Source organism: Protopterus annectens, chromosome 14.part0 (genome assembly GCF_019279795.1).
Source record: "Protopterus annectens isolate FY-2018-M chromosome 14.part0, PAN1.0, whole genome shotgun sequence".
Taxonomy (NCBI): Eukaryota; Metazoa; Chordata; order Ceratodontiformes; family Protopteridae; genus Protopterus; species Protopterus annectens.
This window is the reverse complement of record NC_056748.1, coordinates 1085086465-1085094973: the sequence shown is the minus strand read 5'-3', so window position 1 is coordinate 1085094973 and position 8509 is coordinate 1085086465.

Genomic DNA, 8509 nt, shown 5'->3' with positions numbered 1-8509 from the left:
ATTGCTCATTGTTAGCAGTATAGAATGGTACATCTAAGGTGACGGACAGAAGCAGACATTGTGTATAACACCAGTGTCAGATATATGTTGTGCAGTGTTCCTGCTAACAATGACAACTACTAACATTGGAGTCCATTACAATGCATTCTTTATGCCTATCTGTAATAGCTTGGCCACTGTGGCCTTCTGTGTTTAGAATCAGAGTGCATCCCAGACGGCCCTGTTCTACTAAGTGTGTGAGCAAGCCCAGTATAATCTTGTGTAGATGGACACATAGTGCATTCCGTACAGCCCTGTGCTACTAAGTGTGTGAGCATGCCGAGTGACACCTTGTTTTGGTTATGTGCCTCTATGTGTGTGGGCATGGCCACTGTAACCCTGTATAATCATAGTAGTCATCCATTGCACAGATGGGCATACTCCAGGTCAGGATGGATTCCTACTTTAAACACACAGATTCACAGGTATGTGCATCTTAACTACCAGCATCCCTGTTGATGTCTGCATTCCTAGAAGGTCATAATGACAGCCTTGAAATGTGTAGTCTGTGTGGTGCGACTCGTAACTATGCACTATTGTAATAGTGATCTATAGATAGGCAGGTGTTTTGTTCCCACCACTGGTGTGCGTGTGGGTGTTTGTCTCCATCTGCCTGAGGACTGAATAATGCTTTTAGACTGCTCACACTCCATACAATTCCTATACTCACCTTTGGCAAGGCTGATGATGTCACCCACCTAGAAATACACTTCTGGGAGTGCTGTGACCCAGTAATCTTGGTAGTGTGTTCTGTAACTGCATGATGCTGTAGTGTGATAAAGAAGTTAGGTCAGTGTTCTAATCCCAGACTTGCCAAGTGTGTGTGTTTGTCCCCATCTGCTTGAGGATTGAATAATGCTTTTAGACTGCTCACACTCCATGAAATTCCTATACCCACCTTTGGCAAGGCTGATGATGTCACCCACCTAGAAATACACCTCTGGGAGTGCTGTGATCCAGTAATTTGGGTAGCGCATTCTGTAACTGCGTAATGCTGTAGTGTAATAAAGTAGTTAGGTCGGTGTTCTAATCCCAGACTTGCCAAGTGTGTGTGTATGTGTGTGTGTGTCCGTCTGCCTGAGGACTGAATAATGCTTTTAGACTGCTCACACTCCATACAATTCCTATCCCCACCTTTGGCAAGGCTGATGATGTCACCCACCTAGAAATACACCTCTGGGAGTACTGTGACCCATTAATCTCGATAGTGTGTTCTGTAACTGCTTAATGCTGTAGTGTGATAAAGTAATTAGATCAGTGTTCTAATCCCAGACTTGCCAAGTGTGTGTGTGTGTGTGTGTGTGTGTTTGTCCCCATCTTCCTGAGGACTGAATAGTGCTTTTAGACTGCTCACACTCCATACAATTCCTATACCCACCTTTGGCAAGGCTGATGTCACCCACCTAGAAATACACCTCTGGGAGTGCTGTGACCCAGTAATCTCAGTAGCGCATTCTGTAACTGCATAATGCTGTAGTTAGGTTGGTGTTCTAATCCCAGACTTGCCAAATGTGTGTGTGTTTGTCTCTGTCTGCCTGAAGACTGAATAATACTGTTAGACTGCTCACACTCCATACAATTCCTATACCCACCTTTTGGCAAGGCTGGTGATGTCACCCACCTAGAAATACACTTCTGGGAGTGCTGTAATCCAGTAATCTCAGTAGCACACTCTGTAACTGCATAATGCTGTAGTATAATAAAGTAGTTAGGTCAGTGTTCTAATCCCAGCCTTGCCAAGTGTGTGTGTGTGTGTTTGTCCCCATCTGCCTGAGGACTGAATAATGTTTTTATACTGCTCACACTCCATGCAATTCCTATGACCACCTTTGGCAAAGCTGATGATGTCAACCACCTAGAAATACACCTCTGGGAGTGCTCTGACCCAGTAATTTTGGTAGCATGTTCTGTAACTGCATAATGCTGTAGTGTGATAAAGTAGCTTGGTCGGTGCTCTAATCCCAGTCTTGCCTAGTGTGTGTGTGTGTTTGTTCTCATCTGCCTGAGGACCGAATAATACTTTTAGACTGCTCACACTCCATACAATTCCTATACCCAACTTTGGCAAGGCTGATGATGTCACCCACCTAGAAATACACCTCTGGGAGTGCTGTAACCCAGTAATCTCATTATCGCGTTCTGTAACTGCGTAATGCTGTAGTGTGATAAAGTTATTAGGTCGGTGTTCTAATCACAGACTTGCCAACTGTGTGTGTGTGTGTGTGTGTGTGTGTGTGTGTGTGTGTGGCTGCCTGTGTGAGACAAGTTCAGTGCTATGTAGAGTATGCACTCTCTATACAAATTACATGATCACCTTTGTCAATCCTGCTGTTGTCACCCACCTAGGTATACACTTGTAGGTGTGCTGTAACTCAGTATTTGCCGTAGCGCCTGTCCTAAAAGCATATTGTTGCAGTGTGATATGGTAGGTAGGGGTTTGTATACAAGTCATGGCAAGTGTGTGTGTTTGGCTGCCAGAGCCTGTGTAGAGGTGGCTGTGAGTGTCTAACCACTGGACATGTTGGGGAGCGGATTTTGTAGTTTTCCTATATGGTGTCCGTCTTATGACACATTGGCCACCTCACAAGGAGTACAGCTGTCAGTCAGCCACAGGACTGTGTTGGCAAGCCATACCCCTACATCTGCAAAAGGCTTGGTGAACAAAGTATGCAACCCTTCTAGTACCCAGTATATGTCCTGCACCCATGTGCCATAGACAAACACACTTGCCTAGGATATCCCGCTATGTTGCTAGTACCATGCACATTGATGACAGATAGTAGGCATGGTGTGAATGCAGTGGGCTGCAGAGGACATGGCACCATGTACAGCGGTACAATAGGCACATATTTGCGGGCATTGTGCCTTCACTATGTTCCCCACTGGATGCCTGCAACATATGTGGTGCCATCAAATGTGATCCACAGAGGCAATACAATGCTGTACACATATGCCCTGTATGGATCAATGCCACTGGCACCAGGGAATACCTGTATCATACTATCAATGCAGGTGCATGGTCGACCTGCTCACTATAAGCAGGTTTCGCCACACCAGGCCAGTATTGGCATATCGGGGGATAACAGTCTGTGTACACAACATGTGCCTGTCAAACCAGGTACACCTGTACATGTCACTGTACAGTATTGTGGGACATGCACATCCCAGGCAATGTCCATGTGAAGGACTATCAAACACAGACATGGCATGCATTGCAAAGCTATGGCCATACACATTGTTAACCAGGATGTCAGGGCAGATCATGCAGTACCCATCTTTGTGGGATATTGCAGACACTACACCCCTGTACCGCACTGCACACCACTGTCAGGTGATGCGATGTCAAGGATTACCCCTCACCCAGCCTTATACAGCCATCTTGCACAGCCAACCACTACACACCCATGAAGCAATGCATACATGCATGTCAGTACTGGCACCTTGTGTCTGCGTGTGGGTTATGATGCTCCCAACCACAGTCACTCCCAGTATAACCCTCATTGGCATACCAACAGATGTCAAACACTTTCACATGCCCTGGCCGATAGAACCTCCAGATATTCCCTGTGTTGCATGTAGTCCTGTGCATTACTGCAGTGTGGCAAACTAAGTAGTTAGGTTGTGTATTTGTGGCCCTGGCAAAGAGTGTCAATGCGAGTCCATTAGAGAGTGTGGTTGTGGTGAAAATGTTATCTGTTCACATGGACAGCCATGTGTGCCACACCTAATGTATGTCTACTATATCTCTGTTGCAGATGTCTCTCACCTACACACATATATCTTCTTACAGCACAGCAACATGTTGGCTTTGTGGCACATGTAGTAACGTCATGCACATGTAATAGTAATGACTAGTCAGTCAGATGTTTGACCCCTGTACTGTTAGGCGTGTGGCAGATGATGCTTACTGTTAAGTCTCAAAGCCCTTCTTTGGTGTACTTTGCCTGTCCCACCCACACACTCTCTGGTGGATGTGGAGGTGTACACCTGCTGAGCAGCAGCATGTGTATTGTAATTAATGGACATGATCAGGTGATGGCCTCTGCACCTATTGCAGTCCTCCTCTAGCTGATTGCATGTGGAACAGCTGTGATGGTGTTCCCATAGCCATTCACATGATAAACACAGTACGCTATCTAGGAAAAACATGTTGGTATTTGGTCATGACAGTCGCTGTGAGTGGTACCTGGATGTGGTGTTCTGAAACGGCATCACAGATGATATCTGGATGTACCTCAAACATCATACACAGTGGGAAATAGCCTAAAGACAGGAGGCTGATGTGCCACACATGACTACAGCATGTAAGTGTAGCTATGCTGCATTGAGACTACTGCCTGTTTAACATGTTGTGTGTGGTAATGGCTATTCTGCATGTTTTAACACAGACATGACAGTACTCTGTTCATGAGGGACCCCCATCTGTAGGGCCATCTGTGAACTGGTCAGTGTATGGAACCATTTGTTTCCTGTTTTACACACTGAACACACATCTGTGCACAGCAGGAGCATAGTGTGAGGATTGCAGACAGTACATGATGATAGGGATGTGTTACTGCCAGCGCATCCCTGACTGGACATATGTCACATGAAACAGCAGTATGGCAGACACTGTCTGGGGTTCCCAGTCACAAGCCAATAATGGGCAACTGTTCATAGCTGCGGTCACACGTCTGCTACACACTGTACAGATGGCATGCAGTATATATGCATGTGTTGTGCTCCCTCTGCAAATGTATACCATCTGTTGTGTTGGGTTGATGGTGATATCTATGCATACTGTTATGGGTAATCCTGTATGCTGTTTTTTATCACTAAGCCATATGTGGGTTTAAACTGCAACATCATAGGCTGAATGGGTTGGGAGGTCCTGGCAGAACCCCCTGTCCCACTTCAGCTGACCATGGCACCGGGCACCAGCACATCTCGGGCCAGGCCTTGGACATAAACTTCTGTTGGCTCTGCACCACCTTCTGGTGGTACCACCTCTGAGTATGGGGCATGTCCCCCCTGGGAGCAGGACCAGACAGGTACATGTCTGTTGTCGTGCAGTCCCGGACGTGTTGTGTTGGCGGCTCATTAAGGGGTTCCGAAGCCAGATATGCAAGCTCAAGGGTGGAGTGTTACATTTAGAGGGTGATGCTGCCCCTCCTGGACAGCCCCCAGCACTCCCTCCTTTGCAGCTGTTTAGGTGCAGTGGCGGCTGCCCATGGCTGGGGACCTTCCTCCCACTGTTCCCATGGGCTTGTGAATACCAAACACCCATCCCCGTCTAAGGTGTATCCCCCACATGTGTCATATACCGACCCTGTATGCTGTCTTGTTTGTGATCCTACCCTACCTATCCTCCACAGCCAAACCTGCTCTCCTTCCTCCACATCCGACCCTCACCCTGTGTTAACATAAGGCCAATCGGTTCCTAGGACAACATCTGCCCTATACATAGCTGTCCATTTCACACACGTGCCCACTGGACACATGTAACCCTTATAATATGCATCATAGCATACTCCTTAATATCCTCACCCCTGTCCATCAGGCGCACGATCCTGGTATACATATCACTCCTAAATGGTCCAGGTACACGTGATGAGGACGACCCCATTGTACACACAACACTACCGGTCCCTCTATGGTTACCCCATTTACCTTTATCATGATGATGATGTTGCACACAGCACCTTGCAAGAGTACTGTTCACACATAATGATTGGACAGGTACTGTTGTGTTAATGTACATTACATGCACAGAGGGATGTATACGGCCAATGTACAACTGTTTGCATGTTGAATGACACGTCTGTCTGAGGGTGTCTTGAGATTACAGAGAACAACACCACTACATAATGCAGGCATCACTGGTGTTTCCTGTTTCATTCATTTGCAATGCTTTGTTGCCACATGGTATGTTCCTGATATATCTCTATATATGTATGCACCTGTATGCTGGACATAAACACTCACATATACATCTACATGATGGGATACATTCCTATACTGTTGAATGACAGCGCTGTATGATATGTTTGTGGTACTGTCCATTGTCTGTATGTCTGCCATGGCGTATTGGTAAATCACATTAGCTGAGTATGCAGGGTCCTGGTTCCTAGCCTTGCAGAAAATGTTTATTTGGTTGCAGGGCAGAACAAGGCCATTGGCTACAGAGGGAGTAAGGCACATTAAAGCAGTTGTGAGTGGGTGTGCGTGGGTTTGTGAGGTGTTAAGCAATGCTGACCTCTGGTTACAGCTTCTTACACTCGGTTAGCCTCTACATTGCTTCACCAGTGCAATACTCGCATAATGGTAGCCAAATAGGCTTACACCCGCTCCCTCCCACACTTGCAAATGCACCGACATTGGAGCTTGCATCTGACACTCACATGCCTGGGTGGGAGCGAGGACTACAATATTACCTTGTGATGCCTATTACATCAGATTACATGCCTACAGTATCGGGAATGGCTGCCCATTAGGCAACGGCATGCCGTTTGACTGTATGGAATCGGCGGCCTGTCCAGTGATTTATTCATATTATTTGTGTGTTCCTGTTACAATCTGCTCCCATCTGGCAGATACATGGGAACCAAGACTCTTCAATACAGACAAGTAATTGGGTTTTGGGACCCACATCCCTCAGCCGAGTCATGCTACTGCATACCTATTATAGGGTTGCCACCTCTTCAATTGCCCAAGGTGGGACTTTTATGCTGAAATGTCAGATTTTGCAGGGCAAAACATACCCACAGCCAGTACAAAGGAAAGAACTACACTGTTTTGCCTAAATAAAAGCTTATTCTTGAGCATTATAGTTGCTTATTCTGTTTCTTATAACATTTAGGTGTTTCAGATACAAAATAATTGTTTTATGCAACTACTACAGCTACAGACAATATAGGAAATCTTTGTCCTAAAATCTCAGGACATTTGCCATATTTTCAAATATTTTGCAGGACACAACTGCCCAAACGGGACTGTCCCTCGCAAAGTTGGATTTGTGGTAACCCTAACCTATTATTCTATCATCTTTCTAAGGTAGTCAGCGGAATATGCACTTTCTGTCACTATCAGACCTCTCATATGAATGGGAAAGAATGAACACTGAATCAGTGACACTGCATAACAATATCAGGGACACATTTAGAAGTTTGGTGCTATTAACCTGACATATTGACAGACCCAGAGCATATGTATTCATACACATTGTCTGAGGTACATGCTGTTTATGACTCTTACATGTTGTCATTGTTCATCATGTGTATGCCACCACCTTTCCTCCTAATATCACTAGTTCTAGGAGGGTTAGGTGGGACAGAGTTAGATTCTGAGTCGTAATCATGGACATCCCTGGTAATTAGGGACAGTTCAATGGTATGGTCCATATGTGTTCCCCAATGGTTTACAGACTATCCAGTGGATGTGCTCTTAGGGTTTGGGAGGTATGGGCATCTGCTATGCCCACATCTGGATATTACTTACATCCATGGGGCAGTCCTAATACAGCTCTGCCAGCCATCACCTGCACGCCTAGGCCCATAATCGCATACCCATAGTTCTCCTACCTGCCACTCCTCTACAGCACTCATCCTTACTGTGGGCGCAGGTGGGGTATAAACACACCACTACACACTGCCCACTCTCCCCGTGTCGGGACACATGTCGTACGTTGTGTCGACCCATGTGTTATCAGGCTTGCACAACCTGCTGGTCCGTGTACATCTACAGCCTGGTCAGAGAAATTACAGGGCCTGGCTCTGATTATTAATTTTTGGTGTCCCACAAGGGACATCAATGTCTAGGTTTCAAGTGTAGACATTGCAGATCTCTCCCACTGGTAGTTTCCTGCCGGTGGTCTGGGAAGCAGTGGTGTATTTACCTTTACTGTGCGTCTGTATGTCTCACCAGCCTAGCTAGGGGAGGGGTGATGCTACGTGTTAGACGTTTGTTTATTGGACCTCCCACCAACATATGCCCGGCCTGTGAACATATGTTACCCGTAACTGCTGTATCATATCCTAGCTATATACATGTGTATATTTACTGTAACATATATATATCTATTTACATTAATATATACAGATATATCTGCATATGTATGCATACATGTATATTCATATCTTGCTGTCTATAAATATATATATATAATCTAATGACATATGGGTCTATGGTTGTCTGCATATGTATATATTCATATGTGGGTATGTATCTGTATTCTTTCTCTGTATGTATACATTCGTACTACGGTGAGAGAGAAGCATATCTCTATCTTGCTATGGGTAGATATACACACACATAGCTCTACATATATATGTCTACATCTGGTTATTCCGTTCCTTGCCATATAGATTACACTTTGCTTTAGTGGGTCTCACAGTGGGTGTGGCTGCTCAATGGGCCCCTCTGCTCAATGAACACATTCGCTTGCATCCCTAGGGCTGTCCATATTGGCCAACATCAGCCAACACCTGCACAC